Here is a 26,398-nt window from a genome sequence, read left to right as displayed (position 1 = left end):
ACCTGGATTTTGCGTGGATAAATTGAGGGAAATCATGCTCTAGTCCTTCCACTTCAGGTTGCAGATGAATTGTTTTTAGTGCGGATGCATAAGTCATCACTTTCTGCTGCTCCCCTTTCCATGCTCCTTTATTTACCAGGGCTTGTATTTCTTTTCTGACTGTGCTTGTAACTATGGGAAGTTTTTGAACATGGGTTAAGTTCCTACACACACACACACACACACAACCCTCAGATTTGGACAAAAGCAGAAAACTGCAAAGGTAAACAACATTAAAATAAAATTCTTCACCAGATAGACTGCCACCTAAAAAGTGTGTGCTGAGAATTTACAATTGCTTTCAATTCTTTTCCATTCCAGCATGCTAGTAAGGGTGCATTGGAAATTTAGCTATAGGTATACCGGTATATAGAGTGCACAGATTTGCACAAAACCAGAAAAAAATGTGCTAGCTAATTTACAATTGCCTGTGTTTTTGCATACTTCTTGGCCAAGGATATATCTTTTTTAAGCATGGTGTGTGTGCGGTTTTCTATGCTCATGCCCTGTTGGTACTTAATTGGCATGATAGATTAGAAGACAATAAGGCAGTGACAAACACAAAAAAGAACATCCACTGGTTTGAAGGGGACAGACCAATGCTGCTACTTACATACAGATTCAAATACGGTACATGTGGGTGTGAACGACTCTTATTTGAATGGGGGAAATGAAGGTTAACAAACAATGCTCAAAAGTGGACAAGCTGTAGCTGTACTTCTCCTGAAGGAACAGGTTCATAGCTTGGGGATTCTCCTGGATACATTACTGTCCCTCCAAGAGATGTTGAGTGGGCAGCAATGAGAAAAGAGAGCCTTTTCAGTGGTGGCCTCCTGTCTATGCAATGTTCTCCCCAGTGAGGCCAGCTTGGCATTGAACCTATTATTGGAGGTCATATTAAGACCTTTCTCTCCTCCCAGACATTTAATGGTATCTGCCGTGTTTCATAAGCTACTTTTTTCTGTTGTGCATTATTGGCCAGCTGGTGGATGGATATATTACAGTATAGTGGGGTGCTTTTAAAAGATATTGTACTGTTCCTGTGTTGACTTTGTTGCAGGAATTTATGTATAGGTTGGGGGGTTGCCCCTCCAGCAGATATCATGCACATGCACCCCACTACCAAAATCAGCACAATTACTTTTGTGACTTTTGTGATTTGTCCCCACAAAACACTTCATCGCAGTTTCTTCCAGTCTATTCAAGGGACCTCTGCTGCACAATACCAAATGTAACAATTCACTGATAAATGTATCTATGTACTGGCTCACAGGGAAAACTTCAGAAATTCATATACTGTAGACATGTGAGCTCAGCTACTCAGCAGCCCTTCTGCCTGAGTGATAATCCCTGGCATCTTGATACCCGAGTGCCAGACAGGTAGCCATTCCAGAAATAAAAAACCCAGATGAAGACAAAGGGGTGTGATTAACTTGGCTGGGAAACAGGGAAATGTAAATATCTCTTTTGTTTCACTTGATGGGTGTTTGGTGGAGGGCAAGGGGAGGAATGGGGCAGGGTCCAGGATGCTCAGATTACTGCCACCAGAACTCCCCTTTCATTATGTAACCATGATGTATTAGTGATGTAGTTTGGGGGGGGTGTAACATGGGGATTAGTAAAAAGGTAAAGGTACCCCTGACCATTAGGTCCAGTCGCGGACGACTCTGGGGTTGTGGCGCTCATCTCGTTTTATAGGCCAAGGGAGCCGGCGTTTGTCCACAGACAGCTTCCGGGTCATGTGGCCAGCATGACTAAGCCACTTCTGGTGAACCAGAGCAGCGCACGGAAATGCTGTTTACCTTCTCGCTGGAGCGGTACCTATTTATCTACTTGCACTTGACGTGCTTTCGAACTGCTAGGTTAGCAGCCAATAAAAGTTTGGGTTCTCTTTTGTATGGGGCTTCCATTTTGTTTCACCTGGTGGCAGGTGGGAGTCCTGTTGCAACAGTCTTCAATAAACAATAAACAGCCTACTGGCTGCTATTTTGCTCTGGTATTCCTGGCTGGTGTCCTTGTTTTTTGTCCAAGGGGGCCCTCAGATTTCTCCGTTAACAACTTTAGTTTAAAATTCTGTATGGTTTTTTTTATAAGCCACCTTTAGACTTTCTAAGTATAAGGCATCTGAGAAATGCAATGGGACAAATTCCAAATTGTGCTCTTCCAATTGTTCCACCTGTCTAAGAAACTTGCCAGATGGAAATATCCCCCATACTCCCATAAACCACATGCTGTTCTTGGGGTTCTCAGTTGCAACCCCCCAACGTTGATTTTAGGGCATGGGGAGGGAAGGGGGGGAATCCTGTTGCACAAACAGAAGTCTTCTGGCTTTCTGTTCTCAGATGACAGGAGTGCTTATCAGAAGCCTTGGATGGCACGGGATAACCTCAGTGATCGCTGTACAAATACAATGAAGGGACTAGCGCAGCTACCCCTCTGGAAATAATACTGTTGTAGACTCAGAGTTCAGGCTTAATGGTCACTTACTCTTATTTGTTTGCTTTTCAGTGCATTGTTTGGTTCTTTCCACTAGGGGGCAGGTTTTACCAGCAGATTGTGTGACTCTTAAGGGCAAGAGATTCAAGCAATCTGCTTGAAAGTAGAATTAGCACCATCTGAAGAGGCACTACAGACAAGCAGACTTTCAGCATATGCTACTTACATTGCAGCAAATGTATAATATCGATCGCCTTACCCCATTTTGTTTTCTTCTGCAGTGTCTGCATCGCACCTCGGTGTCACTCCGTTTTGGACATGCATAATATACTGCCTTTACATTAGCAGTTTAAAATTCATTTCCGATTTAGCAAAGCGTTTTTAAGCTTCCACGAGACGTAGCTGCGGGTGGGTTAGAAGATCTGCAAGCATCAGTGACAAAAGAACAGTGCAGATGATTCCAGGCTTCACAAGCCTTAAGATGGGCTATAGTTCACTGTTCCTCTTTCCATAAGACTTGTGAGTTGCACAAATGTGAAGCTCTAGGCCATGGGTAGGCAAGCTAAGGCTGGGGGCTGGATCCGGCTCAATCGCCTTCTCAATCCGGCCCACAGATGGTCTGGGAATCAGCGTGTTTTTACATGAGTAGAATGTGTCCTTTTATTTAAAATGCATCTCTGGGTTATTTGTGGGGCCTGCCTGCTGTTTCTACACGAGTAGAATATGTGCTTTTATTTAAAATGCATCTCTGGGTTATTTGTGGGGCATAGGAATTCATTCTTCTTTTCCCCCAAAAAAATATAGTCCGGCCCCCCACATAGTCTGAGGGACTGTGGACTGCAGAAAAAGTTTGCTGACCCCTGCTTTAGGCAAAGGAACTGGGGAGTGACATTTCCTTAGCTGCAAAGGTGAATGATTTCAGTGGAGGAAACAATGTGCAAAAACATACCTACTGTACAAAAGCAAAATTTACATTCACTGCTGTGCCCACTTTGCCCAGAAGTGAATGTGACCCCTTCACTGGTTCCCTGACCCTGGAAATGGGATAGCCCTATGCTTCTAAGGCATGGGTCTGTGGAAGCAAAAAGGAATAGCCGCGACTTAGGCTGTGTACACATTACCAGTTTTAAATGCAGCTAGCACCTTGGGCATGGGCACATTTATCCCGTACCTTTAAAGCACCTGACTTACCCCCAAAGAATCCTGGGAAATCTTCTTTTCCCCCTTCACAGAGCTACAGCTCCCAGCATCCTTAATACAGAGGATTCTTTGGGGAAAGTCATGCGATGGTGATGGGAGTGATGGTGTGGGTGTGCCCCTTTTTCTCAATTAGAATTGAAGCAGTCTTCTGGGGGGGGGCAATTTAAAGCACGGTATTTCATAAAAGGACAGGATAGATGCAGGCTAGATATGGCTAACATGGAAGTGTACTGGATGGAGAATAGATGGGAGTGTGCACAACGTCCTTAATGCTGCTGAAATGACAAAAGCGTGAGGAACTGAAAGTAGATTGAGAAGCAGTGGAGGAAGTGCTGTGGCCCCTGAGAGGCTGGCTGGCGGTGGTCTGCTCTTCCAAAGCAATGGCCCACTTACTTTCAGATACAGTACAACGTAATATTAAAAGTGGAATCTGTATTTCGTGCATTCGTGCATTTGTGTACCAGGAGTTAAATTCTGTAAATGCCTTGCGTTTGTTGTTGTTGTTTAGTCATTTAGTCGTGCCGAAGGCATATGATCGTGTCCGCCTTTCTGCAGAAGCTCATCCGCTGGAGTTTGATGCTGCATTGCGCGCGGGGGAACCGACGGGCCCCCTTGCACTTCACACGGCAAAGTTGTTTGCTCCTCTGCTTGTCTCCGAGTCCAAGGAAGGTGCCAGGCCCCAGGCAGCGGCGCAAAGACTCGCCATATCTGTATTTCTTGCGTACATGCATGCAAAAATAAATTACGGTTAAGATGTTTCTGTTTCCTGCTGGGGACACGATCCAAGGGGTTTTGTGGAAGGCCCCGTTGAAATGATGAGACCACCAGCAGCAGCTCAAGATATTTTAAAAGAAAATGGCAACTTCATCTCATTTCTTCAAAATGTCACTGTTTTGGGGTGGGATTCAGTCATATGTTGTTGTTGTTTAGTCATTTATTCGTGTCCGACTCTTTGTGACCCCATGGACCAGAGCACGCCAGGCACTCCTGTCTTCCACTGCCTCCCACAGTTTGGTCAAAGTCATGCTGGTAGCTTCGAGAACACTGTCCAACCATCTCGCCCTCTGTCGTCCCCTTCTCCTTGTGCCCTCCATCTTTCCCAACATCAGGGTCTTTTCCAGGGAGTCTTCTCTTCTCATGAGGTGGCCAAAGTATTGGAGCCTCAGCTTCAGGATCTGTCCTTCCAGTGAGCACTCAGGGCTGATTTCCTTCAGAATGGATAGGTTAGATCTTCTTGCAGTCCTCCAGCACCATAATTCAAAAGCATCGATTCTTCGGCGATCATCCTTCTTTATGGTTCAGCTCTCACTTCCATACATCACTACTGGGAAAACCATAGCTTTAACTATACGGACCTTTGTTGGCAAGGTGACGTTTGCAATTCACCAAAGCCAAGGTCCCAAGCACAGTGAGGGGGGGAGTTTCCTACCCTCTCCCCCTTGTGGAACCTGTGTGCTTATAACAGTCCCATGACAGGCAGAAATCCAATCGGTATAGCTTTCCCTCGTATAGAAAACTTTGGTAATTAAGTGGTATATAAATACCTTAATCGAAATGAATAAAAAGCTGCACTTGTTTAATTTCTACTGCTGCGAGCACAGCCTCTCTAAGGAGCATCGGGAGGATGATTGCGTATGTTCTTGCACGTCTGTGATCACTCATAAATTATTATTATTTTTTGAATTTATATACCACCCTATATGCAGAGGTCTCAGGGCGGTTCACAGAACAAAATCAAAATACAAAATATAAAACCACAAAATAAAATTAGTTTCAGCAATGAGCATGACTTCGAAGTATATCCTAAGTGGGGTGCCATTTTCAATCAGAGGCCATATCCCATTTTGGACAATTTTCTGAGGGCCACATGCCTCTGTTGGCAGGGACAAAACTGGGTACAGCAGTGAATGTAGCAAGAGGTATTATTGGAGTCGAAGGACACATTCCAGCCTGGCAAACACAGTCTAGGAGGCTGCGAAGCAGAACCAGTGAGGAGTGGGCTTGGGTAGGGTCTAGAAACAGTTCTGACAGCCAGGTGAAGAGCCCTGGAAGGCTGCATTTGGCCCCTGTTCTAAGCCAGGATGTTGTTAGCAGGGCTGTCGGCTTTTTATCTGGCAGGGCTCCTGGGCTTCTGAGAGCTGCCTGACATCCAGAAGTGCAGCAGGTAAAGTCTTCCTAGCGTGCAGGCGCAATGATAGGAAAAAGCTTCACCTGGTGAATGACTGCGTGGAGACTTTGCCGTGGTGTTTGCGTAGGAGTGTGTGGGATAGTTTTGGTGTTGCTTGTACTAAACTGCTACATTCCTTTTTTTTCCTTTCAGGTTTTGGAAGCTGAAACAAATCGCCATATGAAACAGAATCCGAAAATCCAGCAAAAGGACTAAATGAATTTTGCTGCTATCCCAGCCCTTAACACATGTACTGGAAGCAAAGATCATTCAGAGAATTTTTCCTCACCAAGTTGAGATAATGTGCACTCAGAATTACATGAACATATATGTGTTCAGGATGTAGTGTGTGTGTGTGTGTGTGTGTGTGTGTGTGTGTGTATGTGTGTTTGTGTCTGTGTGTATGTATAAAAGCTGTGTTCCTCTCCGCTCTACATCAAAGAAAGAGGCTGGGACGATTGTTATGGATGTGCATTACCATGCGCTCATCACAGCCAGCCCATTTATTAGTTGTATCAGTGACAGCAACCTCAGCTGGCATGGCGTGAGATCAGCACAATAAATGGCCACTTAGTTACAAGCACACAGGGGCTCATTTTCTCTGTATGCATTGACATTTTCATTTTAATTAATCCATTTCTGGGACATAATCCCAAGCTGACAAGCCAGAGGTAAAGACTGTCTCTTGGCAGAAGTATTTTTTGTTTATTACATTTCTATTCTTTGCCTATCCCAAGGAGCCCAGGGCAAATTCACACTTCTCCCTCTCCCCAAACACCATTTTATCATCATAAAAATCCTGAGGAGTAGTTTGGACTGAAAGAGGGTGACCGACCCACTGAGCTTTAGGGATGAATGGAGAACTGAAACCCAGCTTCCCTAAGTACAATGCTTGGAACATAATATATTTGTTTTGTATTTTGTTTTGTTATTATTTTGTATTTCATTATCATATTGTAGAGTTTTGATTTTCCTTGCTGTAAACTGACACTAGGGATGTTAACTGCAGACAACAGGCTATAAATAAATTGGTTTTGTTGTTGTTAGGATTGTAGGAAGCTGCCCTATGTCGAATCATGCCATTGGTCCATCTAGCTCAGTATTACTTACACTGATTGGCTGCAGCTCTCCAGGGTTTGGGCCAAGGGTCTCTTCCAGCCCAACTTGGCCAGGAATTGAACAGAGGATGATGATAGTTGTTACACTGATGAAACATCTAAGATGACTTCTTCATTTTCCATTTTCCAGTGCCCTTAACATTCTTAGAGCAACTCCAGTCATTCATTACAAATTGTCGAAATGTGTTATTTAAGCCATTAGTCAGAATAACCTTCACAATGTCCATATGCTGTTTACACTCTTCCATACTGGATTGGATCAAGAACGGCAGCCAACCCCCATCATTTAGCCCAGACACCGAGGTCCAGGACCTTATGATGGTTCCCTCACTGCGAGAAGTGAGGTTGCAGGGAACCAGACAGAGGGCCTTCTCGGTAGCTGCGCCCGCCCTGTAGAATGCCCTCCCATCAGATGTCAAGGAAATTAAAAACAATCTGACTTTTAGAAGACATCTGAAGGCAGCCCTGTTTAGGGAAGTTTTTAATATCTGAAGTTTTATTCTGTTTTTAGTCCTCTGTTGGGAGCCGCCCAATGGGCTCCCAGATTGGCGGGGTATAATAATAATAATAATAATAATAATAATAATAATAATAATTAATAATAATAATATCAGTGATCCTCAAAGACCATCCCTACCCTACCACCCCAGAATGTATCTTGACTGTGACCCAGATCAAAGTACAAATTCTTCTCATGATGATCAAGGGTTAGATATTGATGGAACTATTCCTTTGCCCCATACGCCCCCCATACATACTCCGATCTTTTGCTCTGAGATAGATTAATATTGTGGGGCTCAAAAATCCCGCTCTTTCATTTTCCTGATGATCTGCTTGCCCTTAAGCTTCAGATGAGGACACAAGTGAAGACTGCAAATGTAATCCTCTCAGTCAGGCTTGTTGAGAAATACGTCTTACAGAGTTCAGCAGAGGTGACCTCCCTAGGAAATATGCATAGGATTGCGATCTGGGTAATTTTCCACACTAACCCTTTTTTCTGGTATCGACAGCATCGTTTGCTCACACATGAACCAGAAGCATCTATCCCAATCCAATGCATTCCCGTGTTTTGCCCATTCTCCTCCTGTTCTGGTGGTGGTGGTATTTGGTTGTCACTTTCCTCCCTTCCAAGTGCTAGACCATCACGGTTTATCAAACAAACAACACAAGAACAGTACAAGGCTTTTAGGTGTGAACTGACTGATGCTGTTGACTCAGCTGCTTCGCAGGCCTTACTTGCAACAGTGTGGAACCCTGCCTGCCTCCCTTGTTTGGCAGCTTCACCACCAGAGCCGTCTTTCCCATTGGTCTTAGTGGTTCGTTGCACCAGGGTGCTGGCCTCTCAGGGGCACCCTAGCGAGTGGGGGGGCTGTGTGGCTTTGCCGGCAGCCTCCCCTTTCCCTGCACGCCTGCCAGCTGCGCCCCGCCAACTACAGTGGTACCTCGGGTTAAGTACTTAATTCGTTCCGGGGGTCCGTTCTTAACCTGAAACTGTTCTTAACCCGAAGCACCACTTTAGCTAATGGGGCCTCCCGCTGCCACCTTGCGATTTCTGTTCTCATCTTCAGGTAAGGTTCTTAACCTGAGGTACTATTTCTAGGTTAGTGGAGTCTGTAACCTGAAGCGTATGTAACCTGAAGCGTATGTAACCCGAGGCACCACTGTATATGGCTGGCGGGTGTGCAGCTTCCTTCCCAAGCCTCCGCAGGAGGAGAGCGATCCCTGCAGAGGCTTAGGATCCCTCTCAAGCCTGTGCATCTGCTAAAGACGGGGTCGTTATCCTCCTCCTGCTTCCTGGCGTGCAGCCTTCCTGGCCTGCCTTCTCAGGTGCCCCGATGCCAGAGAACATGTCCACCAGCACGTTTTCCTGCTTGATCGCCGCTGCCACGCCGGGGATCGGGGTGGTGGGCGAGGCAGAGGACATTTTCCACCACCCCCTCCCTTGTTTTGGAGTTGCCATGAGGGGTGCACCGGAGGGATCTTTGCACCACGGCACCGGATATGCTTAAGACGGCCCTGCTCACCACTGTCCTTTCCTCTGCTCTTCAGTGAAATTGACAGGATGGGGGTGTGACGTTACCATATGAGAGTGCTGGAGGTGAAATAGTTAAACAGGTTACCCTATCAGAAGGGGGGGGTGGAGTCAGAGGGACTATAAAACCAGCTCTGGGAGGGGCAAAGGGGTGTGTTTGTTGGGAGTTGGGTGGTTGGTTTGGAGTGGGAGTGAATTGAGATACAGTTTGTGGATAGGTTGAGTTAGCGTAGCGAAATAGGCTGAGTCAGGAACAGTTAGGGGCTAGGCCAGGGGTCTGCAACCTTTAAGACAAAAAGAGCCACTTGGACCCGTTTCCGAAGGGAAAAAAAACTGGGAGCAGCAAAACCATTGCGACATTTAAAACAAATATATCTCCGGAGCCGCGATCTGACAGCGGGCGGGAAGGTGACGTCGGGACGGTGCATGACTAACGCACGCACCGCCCCCATGCGACGTCACAGCCAGTACAGCGCCCGCCACAGTGGGGAGTGTTGGGGCGCACAATGCGCCTCCTCCCCTCGCTAGTATCCGCCCTGGAGCCGCAGCAAAGGTGTAAAAGAGCCACATGCGGCTCCGGAGCCGCGGGTTGCAGACCCCTGGGCTAGGCAGACAAGTAAATATCTGAGAGGTGGTTTAGTGAGTGAGAGCAGGTAGCAAAAGTTATAGGTCTGGATAGGCACCCCATGACTGTAATTGACTGATACTGTTTATGAAACCACACGCTTGTTAAACTGTAATAAATAAACAAAAGTTTATGTTTCAATTTAATCCTGACTGGACTCAGCATTGTCCGAGGTAGGGCCTGGGTGGTGGCAGCGAGAAATAAAGTGGTGACACAGGGATCAATAGACAGTGAAACGTCCAGGAACCCTGTGTGATTGCCACAGGGCGGGGAGCCTTTCCTGTTCCTTACCTCAAAAAAGAAAGAAAAAACTCTGATTGAGAACACACATGCACTTTGATGCAAATATAACCTAAAAGACCTCTATCCTGACAGCGATAAGGCAGGGAAAGGATGTGAATTCTCAGAAAGGATGTGCCAGGGGCAGAAGCAGGCAGAGATAGGCAAGTTAGTTCCCACCAAGGTTCTGCAAAGTAACGCCGCTCTCCGCTGCACTGCCTATCTGGGGTTGCAACATTGCCTGCTTCTGTCCCTTTGCCCTTCCTTGTACTTGAAAATATTCATTTTTGTTAATGCGTGGGGTTATGTTCTGCTGCTGTGCACAATCGCCAAACAAAGTTAATGCTACTTTAGGGTTAGTTTCACATCAATAACCTTTCGTTAATGCAAAACTAGCACTAACTCTGTTCCGTTCAGCGCGGCAGCTGCTGTCCTCTGGATGCACTCCCTAATTTTCTCTGAAGGCCAGTTGCCAGAGAGCATGAGCTGGAGAGAGTGATGTTGCACATGTGTCCTGATTGTGGGCTTCCCATGGGTATCTGGTTGGCCACCACCAGAACAGAATGCCAGTTTAGATAGGCATTTGGACGCATCCAGCAGAGCTCTTCACGTTCTTACCTCTTGTTTTGAGGAGGCTTGGCCATTTCAGGACCAAAGGTCAACTCCTTTTATCCATTTAAAGCCTGTGATGGAAAGAAGAGAAGTAAATGAATTTCAGCAGCAATATTTTTATTTGTTAAATTTGGCTGCTGAAATTAATAGGGTTATGGAACCAGAAGCAGATTTCTGTGTGTAATAGTAGGGCTTTTAAACTCGGGTACCAAAGAACATCATAAACCATTTGATGTCTGTTGCAGGGAGTAGGCTTATTATTGCATTATTTACTAGGTTTTGTTTGAAACATGTCAGTGTTGATAGTGCTCTAGCGCAAGTCACTCCCGTATCTGGGAAATGGCCAGCTTCATTCAACTCGGGTCTTGATGCAAACTAAAAAATCATCACTGTTCTGATGAAGTGGTCTCAGGCCCACAAAAGCTTATGCCACACTAAATATGTTTGTCTTCAGAGTGCAATAGGGCTACCCCAACTAGCTTCCGGAATTGTCATTTGGGGCCTCTCAATGTCTGTAAACATCTACCAGAAGCCTGTACTGGAATCTAACTCTTCAAACTATTATAGGAAAAGCAAAATCTTCCATCCAACTTCTTCTTAACTAGGACCAATCATGTAATTACCATCAGCAAAAGGAAATACTGGACAACGCTGTGTTAAACAAATGTTACCTTTGACTTTCCAATCATTTTCCTTACTGCAAAATGTCCAAAGGCTTTTTGGTGGGTGGAGAAGTGGGCCTGTTGTGCAAGAGCTCCAAATAGACTTAAATTGTGCAACCTGAATTGAAGGTTCGTATAGTTAAAGCTATGGTTTTCCCAGTAGTGATGTATGAAAGTGAGAGCAGGACCATAAAGAAGGCTGATAGCTGAAGAATTGATGCTTTTGAATTATGGTGTTGGAGGAGACTTGAGAGTCCCATGGACTGCGAGAAGATCAAAACTATCCATTCTTAAGGAAATCAGCCCTGAGTGCTCACTGGAAGGACAGATCCTGAAGCTGAGGCTCCAATACTTTGGCCACCTCATGAGAAGAGAAGACTCCCTGGAAAAGACCCTGATGTTGGGAAAGATGGAGGGCACAAGGAGAAGAGGATGACAGAGGATGAGATGGTTGGATAGTGTCTCGAAGCTACCAGCATGAGTTTGACCAAACTGCGGGAGGCAGTGGAAGACAGGAGTGCCTGGCGTGCTCTGGTCCATGGGGTCACAAAGAGTCGGACACGAATAAACGACTAAACAACTAAACAACAACAACATATGACTGAATCCCACCCCAAAACAGTGACATTTTGAAGAAATGAGATGAAGTTGCCATTTTCTTTTAAAATATCTTGAGCTGCTGCTGGTGGTCTCATCATTTCAACGGGGCCTTCCACAAAACCCCTTGGATCGTGTCCCCAGCAGGAAACAGAAACATCTTAACCGTAATTTATTTTTGCATGCATGTATGCAAGAAATACAGATATGGCGAGTCTTTGCGCCGCTGCCCGGGGCCTGGCACCTTCCTTGGACTCGGAGACGAGCAGAGGAGCAAACAACTTTGCCGTGTGAAATGCAAAGAGGCCCGTCGGTTCCCCCGCGCGCAATGCAGCATCAAACTCCAGCGGATGAGCTTCTGCAGAAAGGCGGACACAATCATATGCCTTCGGCTCCTCCACAAAAGTCCAGAAAGCAGCCGGAGCCCTTTTTAAAGCGCCAGGGTTCACGGCGGCCGTGCGCGAGGTCTCCAGGAGATGGCGCGCGCCTTTGCGGCGCCTCTCGTCTCCATTGTCTCGCTCGCTCGCATCGCCCGCCTCGCTTGGCTGTGCTGGGAATCTGCAGTTCGCCGCTTTCGCTCGCCAGCTCCCCTCCGAAGAAGAGACCCGTTCCTGGAGCTGCTGCTTGGATTTTAATGCCAGATGCACGAGGATTAGCAGATCGCCCCGAGGAGCTATCCTGGAATTACCACAGGAGGAGGCGGAGGAGGAGGAGGAAAGGGGGGAAAGGAAAAGGCATTGTGGAAGAGAGAGAGGAGAGGGAGGGAGGCGCGCAGGGAAAAGACGATCGCTTGGAAACGGCAGCAACAGACCAGGAAATCGCTGGGCGGACACCAGGTAAGCTGGGAGCAAGAGGAGGCGTTTGCGAAATGGACTTAGGGAGGCACCGGCAGAGAAGATGTGCGAGACCCAGGTTTGGAAACCAACCAGTTCTCCCTTTCGCAACATGGAAATCGGGGAGGGAGGAAGCTTGTGCAGGGAAGCCGCTTCCACTGCAGTCCCAGCCTTGGATGCAGTGCAGCAGGCGCAGCAAGCCTTGGATAGCAGGTTGCGCGCATGGAGGCTGAGCCTAGCTTGCAGAGGAATGCTTCAGGAGCGGGATCCTGCTCAGTTCCTCCAATAATCTCTTCCCCAGTTGCAGCGATCTCTCTCTCTTAAAAGCTAAAGCTGGCTTTACTTTAATCTTTCCCTTGGGGTTGGCCTTTCTCTCCCCACCCGTATAGCTTGAACCACATGTGCTGGGATCTCCTTGCAAATGCCTGCTCGCTTTGCGTTCCTCCCTCTTACAAAGCGACGAGCTTTGAGCAAAGCAAAAAGCGGGGAGAAGGGACCGCAAAAGGGGCGCGGTGCCGGAGGGTTGGTGGGGCGGGGGGTCGTGTAAGAGGGATAAATCCAGTACCTCGGACATGGGCAGCAGAATCTCTCTTTCTGGGCAAACTTCCCCAAGCTGACGGTGCCCGATGGATCTCTGACTTTTCTGAAAGTTGTAATACTACAATTCCTCTTCTTTCTCTTCCCCGCCCCCTAATAACTCTCGGAGGAATGGACAAGAATTGCCCAAGCTTGAGCGAGAATACAAGGTTGGGCCTCTGTTCCATTTATGTTGGTTGCTTTCTGCAAAATTCCTGGGATCAATAATAATAATAATAATCTATCCCTTGGGATAATCGATTCCAGAAGCCAGCAGCAATGTTAGCACTATTATTCCTTTGTCTAGTATTAGAATTATGACTACTGTCTGTGTCATGAATATGTATTTTTAAAGCCTGGCTCTTGCATTTAGGAAAACGTAAGGAGCTTACGTTTCCCATGTGTAGACTGCTTTATATGTAATTTATAGGGTTCTTACTATAATCCTGGTTAAAGTGATGAGCAAGGGAGCAGAATCCTTAATTAGAGGGTCATCCCTGTTTTTCTTTTTAGGAATCCATGGAGGGGGAAGAGCCATTGACCTACTAAGAAAAATAGTGTTGTGGGGTTTTTTTTTAATCAGGCTTTGGGTTGTTTTTCCTTTGTGCCAACTGTGCTGTCAATGTCCCTCCTCCGCCCAAGCAACATAAATGCTAAACATAAAATAAAAAGCAAATGATAAAACTGGATTTGGAAAAGTGGATGTGTTCAACCGGTTGGTGGGGAAGACCATAACCTTGCACTGAAATGGGCAATAGTAGAAAGCCGTTTCCTTTACTTGCGATAAAAAGGAATCCACAAGTTATAAAATTGCACACCGGTTGTAACTTTAGAGACCTTGGACAGTGAGACATGCTGCCTTCTCAGGTGCCAAACTGGAGCAATGTTTACATATGTGCTTCTTAGACTCTCCCTCCTTGTAGTGGTGATAGACAGGGATATGATCCCTTCACAGCAAAACAAGTTTGCTGTGTGTTGATTTGATATTGGCTTAAAATGAATCAATGGCCACACTGTGATTGTGTTATAGTATGCCATATAGTTTCCTGCTTCGTAGGCCTTTTATGTCACAGGTACGCTTTCCTTTAAGCATAGATGTAATCCCACCAAATGCAACGAGTCCATTCCTGACAGGGCTGTTGGAATAACTGGAAGCTTTGCTATTGATTTTCAGCAACCTTTAGAGAAAGCCAGTAGCGCTAGCATCCATGCATATATATATATATCATTTTAATGCCCACCAGCGGAGATTTATCTGCACTGAAATCTGATTGGCAAGGGAGGATGTCTAGCCCAGCTAGCAAGGCTGTCCTGGTCAGGGCTCATTAGCTGCATTACCATGGATTTGTGTGAAACAAAATACAGAGCGTGGTTGGGATCAGGCTGAACGTTTGCATGCGTTGTTCCCTGGAGGAAAGCTGAAATGCATTCCAAGGCCAGGATAGCAATCATTAAATCTCCATGCCTTTGTGGATTGAGATGGAAAGATGTTGTACAAAGTATACATTGCTGGCTCCCTAGAATGAAAACTGCTGCCAGTGTGTACAGTAGTGAGCAAAAGGAACCAGTGGCCTGACGGTGATGGAAGGTAGTTTTCTAAGTTCTTAAGAAATAAGCAGATCCAGAGTGCAGGGGGGCCACAGACCAGAGGAACAGACTCTTGCACTGGGGTGTTGTTTCACGGGTTTTGTTGGGAGAGGGGTTGTTGTTGATATATATATATATATATATATATAGTATCTTTATTTTTATATCTTTTTAGATTTCTGTAGAAAATGTTCAATTTGGTTGTTTACTTTTTGATGAGTTTTATTTATTGTTTATGGCTACTTTCGTGATGTTTGTCATTATGCACATTTTTTCATGTTGTAAGCCGCCTTGAGCATTTTAACTATGGAAAGGTGGCATACAAATAAAATGACTAATTAATAGAATGTTGATAAACCACTTATATTCTGCATGGTGCACTGTAGGTTGCTGCTTTATATCAAGTCAGAATATTGATCCATCTCACGCAGTGTCGTCTGCGCTAACTGGCAGCGGTTCTCCAGGGTTTCAGGCAGAAGTCCTTTTTTCCAGCCTGACTGAAAGTCACCAGCAATTTAACCTCGTGTCTTCAAAGCTCTTCCACTGAGTTGTAGTTCTGCTCATATTGCATTCACGCTTTGGGTACTTTGAGCAAGGGTTGTACCTCGATGGTGGAGCACATGCAAAAGGTTCCAGGTTGAAACCCCCAACCCCTGATTGGTCTGGGAAAGCTTGCCTGGAGCCCATGGAGAACCCCTGTCAGTCAGTAGATAATACTGGGTTACACAGACTGGTGCTCTGTCTCTTTATGAGACAGATTCCCATGTGCTTAATCTGATGGCAGTGAAGGAGGTCCACAGCTGCTCCAGCTATAATTTGCCAAATAAGACCTACTTTAGATAATGTACATACGCAGGCAAATGCCATCCTTTCTTCCCCAGAGGAAAAGTGTCTGCTTGTGGTGCTTCTAGCAGCCTGTGAATCAAAGTGGGATGCTCAGCATGACAACAGGAATGGCAGAAATGGAGCATCAGTGAAAGAATGAAGCTAAGGATTTCTTAGTAGGGTAGGGTGGGATGGAACCTATGACCTAATTTTCCTAATGTAGGGTATTTCCTCAGAAGTATTACCCAGACATGAATCTGACATTGGGCTCAGCGTAGGCTCTGGGAGGCACTGCCTGAGGGACGCTGCAAAGATTTACAATTCACTCATTTATAAAAAGTCAGAGGGAAGAGAAGGCATGTGAAAGGGTAAAGCCCTGCTTCTCATGTGACGGCTGATATTCCACCTACTCTCTCTCCCACCCACCCGGGCCTTGGGTGTCCTTATTTTCACTAGGCCTTATTTCCTGTAGCCTGAAAGTATGTTTATGGCTGAATCAGGACCTGTGTTTGCAAAACACAGGAGTGTGTCACTTTAGGGCAGGACTTGACAACCCAGCCTTCTAGTGATTCAGAAAGTGAGTTGAGAGAGACTATGTGCAAGGTGCATAACCTCCTGTCATCTTGCTGTATTACCTCTCAAGGAAACTTACTTTGGCTCCATCATGCTGCCTGTTATGAATGTCATGCATTTAGGTCAGCCTTTTCCCTAACCTGTGGTGCCTCCAGATGTTCCAGGCCACAACTCCCATAATCCCCAACCACTGACCATGCTGGATGTGATTGATGGAAGCTGTAGTCCAAAACATCTAGAGGGCACCCGATTGGGGAAGGCAGGTTTAGGTGAGGGTTGGAAGGATATGGCTGCGCTGATGCAGCCAAGGAAGGCTACGCCAAGGAAAGATGGGCATTCCAGTTAGGATGTTGCCTTGGATTTGGAGCCAACTCACACAACTGTGACTTTGCACACAACCACTACAACTCGGGGACGCGGGTGGCGCTGTGGTCTAAACCACTGAGCCTCTTGGGCTTGCCAATCGGAAGGTCAGCAATTCGAATCCCTGTGACGGGGTGAGCTCCCGTTTCTCTGTCCCAGCTCCTGCCCACCTAGCAGTTCGAAAGCACGTCAAAGTGCAAGTAGATAAATAGGTACCACTCTGGCGGGAAGGTAAACGGCATTTCCGTGTGCTGCTCCGGTTCGCCAGAAGCAGCTTAGTCATGCTGACCACATGACCCGGAAAAACTGTCTGCGGACAAACGTCGGCTCCCTCGGCCAGTAAAGTGAGATGAGCACCACAACTCCAGAGTCATTCGTGACTGGACTTAACTGTCAGGGATCCTTTACCTTTGCCTTTTCCTACAGCTCAGTACTATCTTAAACTTCCCATGAGGTCAGGGACAATCTGGTTAGATGCTGGCCATGATCATATACAGAAATCCAGTGACTCAGCATCCAGAGAGAGACTTGGGAATGGGAACCATAACACTGAAGCACCGAAGTCCGTTAATTTCTGCAGGAAGATGATGTTTTAACGCAAAAGGCCTCCAGCAGTTATCAGAGAAACTGGGATACAGTGCTGCTGATAGCCATGCCCTGATGCAGTCACACCTCCTCTAGGTTATAGCAGGTAACATTTACATGTATTCAAATGCGCCTGTTCTTTTGCCTCCTCATAGTTAAAGAACCAGATTTTCAGGATTGCGCAGAAGGTGGAACAAATGTACTCAGATGGAAAATGCTTGTTATTTGAGTGCGTATATTTTTGTACAAAACCAGAGTTTGGTGGTCATTGCCAAGCAGCTGGGTGCCTAATCTTAGACTCCTCTGCAAACCTGCCCCCTTTTCTGTCTTTGTCCCAGAGGTGCAGCTGCACGCGTCTGCCGCGTGTGCATTGATATGCACAGCTGGTCAGTTCTGCAGAACTGAAACTTCTGCATCGGAAACAAAAGGTTGTGCTGAATTTGACTGTTAGGCGTGGCTTCAGGAAGTGCTGCACCAGGTAGCATAGTTGCAGAGAGATATCTGTGCAGAGCAGCAAACCTTGCAGGGATATTTGCTTAACTCAACACTACTAACATAGATGAGTCAACGTCCGTCACACCTCAGAACTTCCAGGCCTGGTGGCGATACTTGCCAGTTGCACAGAGCAAGCAGGTTTCAAAGCAAATGGAAACTGCACAGTATGCGGGAAATTATGCAGTAGATGCTGGCAAGATGTGTACCTTTGTTAGGTATCTGTTCTGCTTTCTACAGGCATGTAAGACTGAAAGGATGCAACATAGGGGTGGGAGTGAGCCGTCTAGAGCCATCCCCGTCATGCTAATGAAACTGAGCATGAGGCTTAGCCAGGCCTCGCTCCTCAAATATAGTATAACTTTACCCTGATAGATGTGCAAAAACAACCTCGTCAGAATGACAGTTCTATCAATGACCCCTCACTTTCCCTTTTTAACGGTTCGGTGTGCTCACTTTGAAGCCCTTTCAAGGTAGAAATCAGGCATTCCGTTGATGTCACATAATAATAATAATAATAATAATAATAATAATAATAATAATAATAATTTCTACCCCCCCCCCCAATCTGGCTGGGTTTCCCCAGGCACTCTGGGCAGCTTCCAACAAAATATTAAAAATACATTAAAACATCAGTCATTAAAAACTTCCCTAAACATGGCTGCCTTCAGATGTCTTCTAATCATCAGATAGTTGTTTATTTCTTTGACATCTGATGGGCAGGCGTTCCACAGGGCGGGCGCCACTACCGAGAAGGCCCTCTGCCTGGTTCCCTGTAACTTCGCTTCTCGCAGTGAGGGAACTGCTAGAAGGACCTCGGAGCTGGACCTCAGTGTCCGGGCAGAAAGATGGGGGTAGAGATGCTCCTTCAGGTATACTGGGCCAAGGCCATTTAGGGCTTTAAAGGTCAGCACCAACACTTTGAATTGTGCTCGGAAACGTACTGGGAGCCAATGTAGGTCTTTCAAGACCGGTGTTACGTGGTCTCGGCGGCTGCTTCCCGTCACCAGTCTAGCTGCTGCATTCTGGATTAGTTGCAGTTTCCGGTTCACCTTCAAAGTTAGCCCCACGTAGAGCGCATTGCAGTAATCCAAGCGGGAGATAACTAGAGCATGCACAACTCTGTTGAGACAGTCCACGGGCAGGTAGGATCTCAGCCTGTGTACATGTAAACAGATGGCAAAGTATTTTGTTGGGAGCTGCTCAGAGTGGCTGGGGCAACTCAGTCAGATGGGTGGCATATAAATAATAAAAAATAATAAAATTATGGAGTCAGACTGTAGGGCACTGCACCATAGTAAGAAAAGAAAACTATATATTTCACAACTATGACCAGTTCTGTTCAATTAAAGGAAAGAACACTGAAACACAGCACCAAGATGGGGTTGAAATGACATTTCTCCTCCTTTTAGTAAATGGTACCTGTTCATCTGATAGGTATATACTGGGGGATGATGTGTTCAGAGAATTCAGGCAGGACTGTGTCATTATCTTGAGTGAGCTGCATAGGATCATCTGGTCATAAAGTGAAGAGGAAAGACCAGTGATACGAACCTCCATTCGTGCTATTAAACATGATCAATCTACTTCCTTAGTTACATGCCAGTTTTGGCCTTTGTGGAGATAAAGGAGCACAATAGTTCAGTTTAAGGACCAGCAAATTGGTGGCCATATATGATGATGCCAATAGTTCATGAGATCCTTCCTCCTGATTACCTCCTGGCAATGCTGGTGATCCATTTATTTATTTATTGCATTTGCATCCTACCTTTTCCTCCAAGGAGTTCAAAGTGGCATACATGCTTCTCCCACTTCTCATTTGATTCCTACAGCAACCTTGTCAGGTTGGTTGGGCTGGGAGGCCATGACTGGCCCAAGGTCACACAGTGAGTTTCATCATGGCTGAATGGGAATTTGAACCCTGTTCTCCCAGGTCCTAGCCTGACACTCTAACCACTACACCATGCTGGTTCTCAAGGAGGAAAAGAAGAGCATATACTATACAACACACAAGCTCTACTTCTTTGGTTTGCATGCCATATTCACAGGGCCGTCTTAAGCATATCCGGTGCCGTGGTGCAAAGATCCCTCCGTCCCTTCCCCCATTTCCCAGAGGAATCCCCAAAGTTGTCGACCTTTTTTTTAGGAAAGGTTCCTGACACCACGCTTACCTTACATATTATTTCTACTAAGCCCTTAGAACAAAATAACATTAAAAGGCAGAAGAAAATCTAATGACGTCCTCAGTTCCAAAGCAAGACTCATTCAAGACTCAGCAGTTCTTCTAATTCATCCTCATGATTCAAATCACCGCATATCAAAAAGTTAAAGCAATCACCAGTTTATTCTTCTTTAAATAAATTGATAAAGACACAGAGAACGAAGTTCCTGGCCAATTTGTGTTTAAGTACAAAGCTGACGTTTTCAAATATTGTGGGTGGGTGGATGTAAAGCAGTGACATCCTGAACCTAAAAAGGACCCAAAACTTGGGCCACAAAAGCTGCAGCTCTAACTGCACTTACCTGAGAGTAAGCCCTGCTGAATCTAATAGGACCTTAAAACCCGCCCCCGTCTTTAAAGGACTTTTTGTTGGTGTGTGTTTGTTTTTAACCACTAACTGCATGGAGAGCACACTCTCGAATCCAAACTTACCTCCAAACTGAGTCCTAATGGTAGTGCGCCCCCCAGCTTTCCCCTCCCACCGCCCCAAATCTGAATGAATCCCTCCTCCGACTTTTTCCTTGACGGAAGGGGCGGGGGGGGGTGATGTTCTTGGCGCCCCTCCTCCTCCTTCCCACCCCCTGATCTGGGCAGCTCGAGGCTCGCTTGCCACACGAGCTTCCTCAGCAGTCCCGCTACTGCTGCGGGGCAGACAGGAGGAAGAGGGGCGCCAGGTAGCTTTGCGCACCGCTGACGCTGCCTCCTCTCCCAGGCAGGAAGCGAGAGAGCGCGGCTGGCCGTAGGAAGATCCGCTGCCACCGCCACCCAGCATGCCCTCGCAGCTGTTACCGGTCGGTCCCGGACTCTCGCTGCTAGGCACCCCTAAAGGGTGGGCGCCGTGGCGCAGGGCGCCACTAACCCTAATGGGTAAGACGGCCCTGCATATTCAGATACCATGCGCATGCATATTCTTTTCTGGCAGCCTGTTCCTCAGCATAGCAGCTAATGCTGCCCCTGGAAAGAATTCCTCATAACACCTACACACCCTCCAACTGTTGTTCTGGTACAAGTGAAAACACACACAATGTCTTACACAGTACCCAGAAGGGCAGCCATGGGGAGGCTTGCCGCAGCGAAAGGGCAAACAGTGCCAGTTCGTGCTGGAGACTTGCTGGTGCATTGTGGCAAGAGCAGATTTGGTGGGCAGCAGCCTGCATCAGGTCCATGAAGGAGGTGTATTGTTTTACACAAATCTTAGTAATGGAGTAGAAAGCAAAAAAAGGTATGACCTAATCATGGAGGGGGGGGGGACTATTTGGGGATTGGATATGGCCCAGACTGGATGTAGCTGAACATTTCTATCCAAACAGTAAAGTAATGATAGGTTGGCCACTTAGACATTGCCCAAAAGGAGGAATTGCCTTACCAAAAACAGGGCAAAAGATCGCACAGAGTTGCACAGAATTTGCATGTACTAAGGCAGCGTTCTCCAAACTTGGGTCTCCAAGCTGCTTTTGCACTACAATTCCCATTAGCCCTGACCACTGGTCCTGCTAGCTAGGGATGATGGGAGTTGTGGTGCAAAAACAGCTGGAAACCCTGCACTGAGGTATGAGCATAGATGCATATTTATGCATGAAATAATTGCTATTATTTCAATATATCTTACCATAGTGAGGAGGAGGGTGACCTGCAGGCCTGCTCAGTCAGCTGACTAGGTGCTCCCTGTTGATGGGCAACTGCTCTGCCTTCATATGGTACTTTTTCTTTAAACTGGATGTGAGTTAGATATCCCATCAGAGGCAGGCTTTGAGTGGAGGATTGTTCTTTTTAAAGTAGGACACGTGGCCACTCTGGGCTGAGAGCTAATTCTCTCGATTAGCTTTATCCACGACTCACATATGGAAAACAGCAGGCAAGAGGTGTTAAGTGGCCTTGTCCAAATCTATTGTGGAATAAGGGAACTCAAACCTGCAGCGGAGCTTGAACCCAGGACCTGTGGAGTTCAGCCTGTGTGCTACTACTGAGTCTCCTGTGCTGCCAGTAGACCAGAGAAAAACTTGTGAAAAGGCTTGACCCTTATAAACACCAGGAAGAACTTGCTGGTGGTAAGAGCCGCTTGACAGTGGAACAGACTCCCAAGAGAGGTGGTGGACTCTCCTTCCTTGGAGGTTTTTAAGCAGAGGTTGGATGGCTGTCTGTCATGTACGATCTAGTTCAGATTCCTGCATTTCAGGGGGTTGGACTAGATGACCCCGGGGTGTCTTTCAGTTCTACAGTTTTGTGATTCTAGGAGCTTTTTTGAGACAGGGGTCTGCCTCTTTGGCCTGAGCAACAGAGGGACACGCCCCAGATCTGTGCAGCTTCATTTGCATATTATGTAAATTGCTTGCTAATTATGCAAATCAAGCATCTTAATTGGGTACGTTCTACCAATTGCTTTGTGTTTGCTCCTGGCTCGAAACTTCCACAAAATTTGGGGGGAAGAGATCGGGCCGCTTGCTCATGCCAGGAGAGAAGAGTGGCCTTTCTCATCTGTTCCACCCGCCTTTCTTCTCTGAGTCTAAGAGTGCAGCAAAGGCAAATTCTTCTGAATGGGCCGCAGCTTAAAAGCTCTGCACATGCCAATGAGGACCAGAATAATGCGGTATTTCTGCAGTGAAACGCTGCACTGAAACTGCAGCAGGTACATCCGGAAGGGGCATGAAGTAACCGCCCCATTGGACTGTATGGCTGCTGGAAACAAATGGCCCATGAGAAACAAGCCAAATTTATCAAGACAATTCAGCCGCCTCATTTCATTTCCTGGGCGAGAATGATCCTGACTTAGTTAAGCTCTTGATATAGTTGGAATTAAGTCATATCATGACTGAAGTGGCCAATTGATTTCAACTTAACTTAGCCTAGATGTAGTGTTTTCCTGTTTTCTTGGAGCTGTGAGAGACTGGAAATTTGCCCTTGCAAGGCGAGGAGCTAGGTTTTGCCTCACCGGGGTGGTCTGGGGAACCATGTCAACCCTGGTCTGAAATCAGTGAGTTATTTCAGAATCAGGCCAAACTGTAGGTCTCAGCTGCAGGTGAGCAAATTAACAAGAAAGCAGGGAAGGTCAGAGGTCAAAACTAGCCTACCTTGCAATTAATTCCAGGACTTTGGTAGGCCCAGAGCATTTGGGGGGCAGGGCTCCTGTGCCTGGTTGGTTCACAGACTGGTGAGCCAGGATTTTTGAGACGCTGCTTCTGACCTTGCTGCCTCACATCATCATTTGAATCAGAAGCCCGATGGTGTTTTTGCCAAGCTGATGTGCTTTCATCTACAACAAGGGTGAGTCGTAGCCAGATTGCAAGCCCCTGGTTGGACCTCTGACCTTGTTGGGCCAAGCCTGCCTGACTTTCTCATTGCTTAGCAAGTAGCTACCCTACAAGAGAAGGAGTGACATGTACTGTCTCCCAGTCTTGTTTCTGGACCCAGTTCAAGATGTCCAGATTAACTCACAAAGCCCTTAGCGACTTGAGGTCAGTATTGCTGAAAAATCAGTGTCTCTCCACCCCCCCCCCCCCTTGGACCTTTCCACATCTTGAGATATTCTTCAGGGGACCTCCTCTAAATGCCTCTGCCAGGTGAAGTTAGGCAGATGTTTATCATAGGGTGGGTATTTTTGGCGGTAGTACCCCAGGGAAGCTTTTGTAAGCTTGTTTGGGCCCCAGGTGAAAGCTTTACTTCCTTCTCCCAAACTCTGTAAAATTGCAATTTTAATGTTTGGAAACATTTTATATGCTAGGTATATTCCTTTCCCTGCTTGAAAATATCTGTGCTGCAGAATGTTAATTTATGAGAGTCTGTTTTATCATTATATTTCTGACAATACTAGTGAGTAGCCTTATAAATATGTAAGTGGAAATAAAATTGAATGGAGGACTGAAGTTGAGCAATGGTAGGAATGGAGAAAGGGCTCCATTAGGGTTAAAAAAAAGGTGGGGGGTGTAGGAATGAGAGGATTTCACAATTATGTTGAAGTTAGAAACAGCCATGGAGTGCTGGTTTTGATTGGAACAGTGCTTACCCACCAAATTTTTTCCAATGAAAATAGGGACATTTATAATTATAATATAATAATTTTTACCTTGCCCATCTGACTGAGCTGCCCCACCTACTCTGGGTGGCTTCCAACATATATAAAAACATAATTAAACATTAAAAATTAAAAGTGTCCCTATACAATGGGGAGGGACTTAATTCTTTCACCTGTGCCAATTCCCCCAAAGTAAATTGTGTTCTTGGCTCTACTTGGGGTTGGGGGAAGGTACCTGTTTCATACCTTACAAGAGACTCCTGCGTTCAGATGGGTGCTAAAAATGCATCACATTCTTTCCTTGGAACTACTTAAGCAGAAGTTGGATGGTCATTTGTCATGGATACTTTAGGAGAGATTGCTGCATTGCAGGGCGTTGGACTGAATGACCCTCAGAGTCTTCCAGCTCAACAGTTTTGTGATTCTATGATTCTGGCCAATTAGCAAAAACGAACAAACCACACAATAGCCCTTCTTCATTTGCAGTTACACATTATTCTTAATAGTGAGTTCCCACCTTGGCTAGAATGCTGAAAGGTAAAAAGACGACTTATTCCCTATGAGTCAGGAAAAAGCATGCAGCCTGTTCATTTCCCCTAACATCTCACACTGTTTTCTTCTACTTTTTATTAAAATGAAAGTTAAGAATTGGGGCCAACCAGTGTCCTCAATGAGTGGGACAGGATTATTTAGGCACACGAGGTCTTCCCATTTGGCCCACAAAGCTGTTTCTGCCAAACCACACCCATCTGCCCTACAGCTGACCTCTCATGATGTCGGGTGAGGATCAGGTAGCAGTAGGGCTTGCACAAAAGGGGCTTTGCAGCCCTTACAAACCATCTGATTGGTGGTACCTGCAAAGACCCTTGGAGGCTTTAAGCACAAGGCATTTTGCAGGCGCCTAAGTGGACCCCTAAGTGGGACGCGGGTGGCGCTGTGGGTAAAAGCCTCAGCGCCTAGGGCTTGCCGATCGAAAGGTCGGCGGTTCGAATCCCCGCGGCGGGGTGCGCTCCCGTTGTTCGGTCCCAGCGCCTGCCAACCTAGCAGTTCAAAAGCACCCCCGGGTGCAAGTAGATAAATAGGGACCGCTTACTAGCGGAAAGGTAAACGATGTTCCGTGTGCGGCTCTGGCTCGCCAGAGCAGCAATGTCACACTGGCCACGTGACCCGGAAGTGTCTCCGGACAGCACTGGCCCCTGGCCTCTTGAGTGAGATGGGCGCACAACCCCAGAGTCTGTCAAGACTGGCCCGTACGGGCAGGGGTACCTTTACCTTTTACCTAAGTGGACCCTACAAGGTACGCTTAGAACCTGGGCAAAATCTGCCTATCAGCAGATCTCTTTAACTTGCTTCTCCCCCAACCATTGCTTGCCTTTCTTCCCCATCCCAGGGGACCTTCCTTTGCTCTGCTCAGCCTTTCTTCATCCCATGAACCAGCAGCAGCCACTGAGACAGATCCTGAGTTCCCTGTAGAGGGGGGCAGAAGAATGCAGGCAGAAAGCCTGTGTGGTGATCTGGGAAGTGAGGGAAGAGTTAATGGAAGAATTGCAATAGAAGCTGCAAAAGCTGGCGCTTTTTACCTTCCAATTCCCTCTTCTCCCCGTTATTGGAGGAAGCAAAACTACAGCTGTCTCCTCTTTGCAGGCATAACCTTCATCTCTCCGGTTTGGATAACCTTGGGTGTGCTCTGTTTCGATGACCTTGGGAGCTTGACGCCCTACCAGGCGGGTCAAACATTAGCAACTGCCTCTGAATTACTGTTTTTCTGCACATCACACCGGGAACCTCCGTGCACCCCTCCCAATGCAGGATGAGGAACCTCTGCTACACCCCCCCGCCCCCCACTCCCCAGCTCAGCTGCCAGCAAAGCCATCTTCACACACTGCGGTTTTTGCTGCCTAATTTGGGGGTGGGGAGGGTGGCGGGCTCTGCTCTGAATTCCCACGGACTTTAGCACAATCTTTCTGCTTGACTTCCCTTGTCTGTCCCCAGAGCTGAGCAGGTGGTGCTCAGCTGCTGCAAACACAAGAGCACGGGCCGCAGGCTGTTCACATTTGGGCTGGCGCGAGCCCTAAAGTGTGCAGACGCACATGTCCCTCGTACCAGATGGGTTGCCTTCCCCACCCCTCCAGCTCTCCTTTCATGTTCCGCCTCTTTGCGCGAGGTTTCCTGCAGTTGTAAGCAGAAAACTGGGAGGGCAAGGATAGATGGGATGCTCCCCTTTCTGATTTTGCTGCTCTTTCTGGGTATGCTAGTCCTTTCTCTGCACCTGTCCGGTACCCTCCTATAATCCAAAGCAAAATATGTGATTAATGCATTGCTTGTAACAGAGCAGATGGAGCTAATAAGGTTTTTAATCAAGACCTGGTGGAAAAGAGAAGGTGGCAAATCGACTGTTTTCTCTGTTGCGGGACTAACGCTCTGTATAGCCTGGGGTTGAGGAGGCTTTTCATATGAGGGCTGCATTCCTTTCTGTGTAACCTGCCAAGGGCAGTACGGTGCAAACGTGGGCAGAGCAGCAAATGCAAAATGCAAATGCAAATTTTCCCTTTGGATAACAGTTCAGT

At 46.7% G+C, this 26,398-nt stretch overlaps 1 protein-coding gene across 2 annotated transcripts in view; it reads left to right on the top strand.

Annotated features, from left to right (window-relative positions):
- Nucleotides 1-12,280: 12,280 nt before the first annotated feature.
- PIK3C2B (phosphatidylinositol-4-phosphate 3-kinase catalytic subunit type 2 beta) overlaps nucleotides 12,281-26,398 on the top strand; it is a 90,618-nt gene continuing 76,500 nt past the window's right edge. The window contains exon 1 of one of the 2 annotated variants that reach the window (XM_028734220.2): nucleotides 12,281-12,603. The gene's annotated coding sequence lies outside the window, so the exon portion shown is untranslated. Of the gene's footprint in view, nucleotides 12,680-26,398 lie in introns of both variants that reach the window. The other variant, XM_028734221.2, reaches the window with a different exon arrangement.

This window comes from Podarcis muralis, chromosome 5 (genome assembly GCF_964188315.1).
Source record: "Podarcis muralis chromosome 5, rPodMur119.hap1.1, whole genome shotgun sequence".
Taxonomy (NCBI): domain Eukaryota; kingdom Metazoa; phylum Chordata; class Lepidosauria; order Squamata; family Lacertidae; genus Podarcis; species Podarcis muralis.
This window is presented reverse-complemented; position numbering and strand designations above follow the sequence as displayed.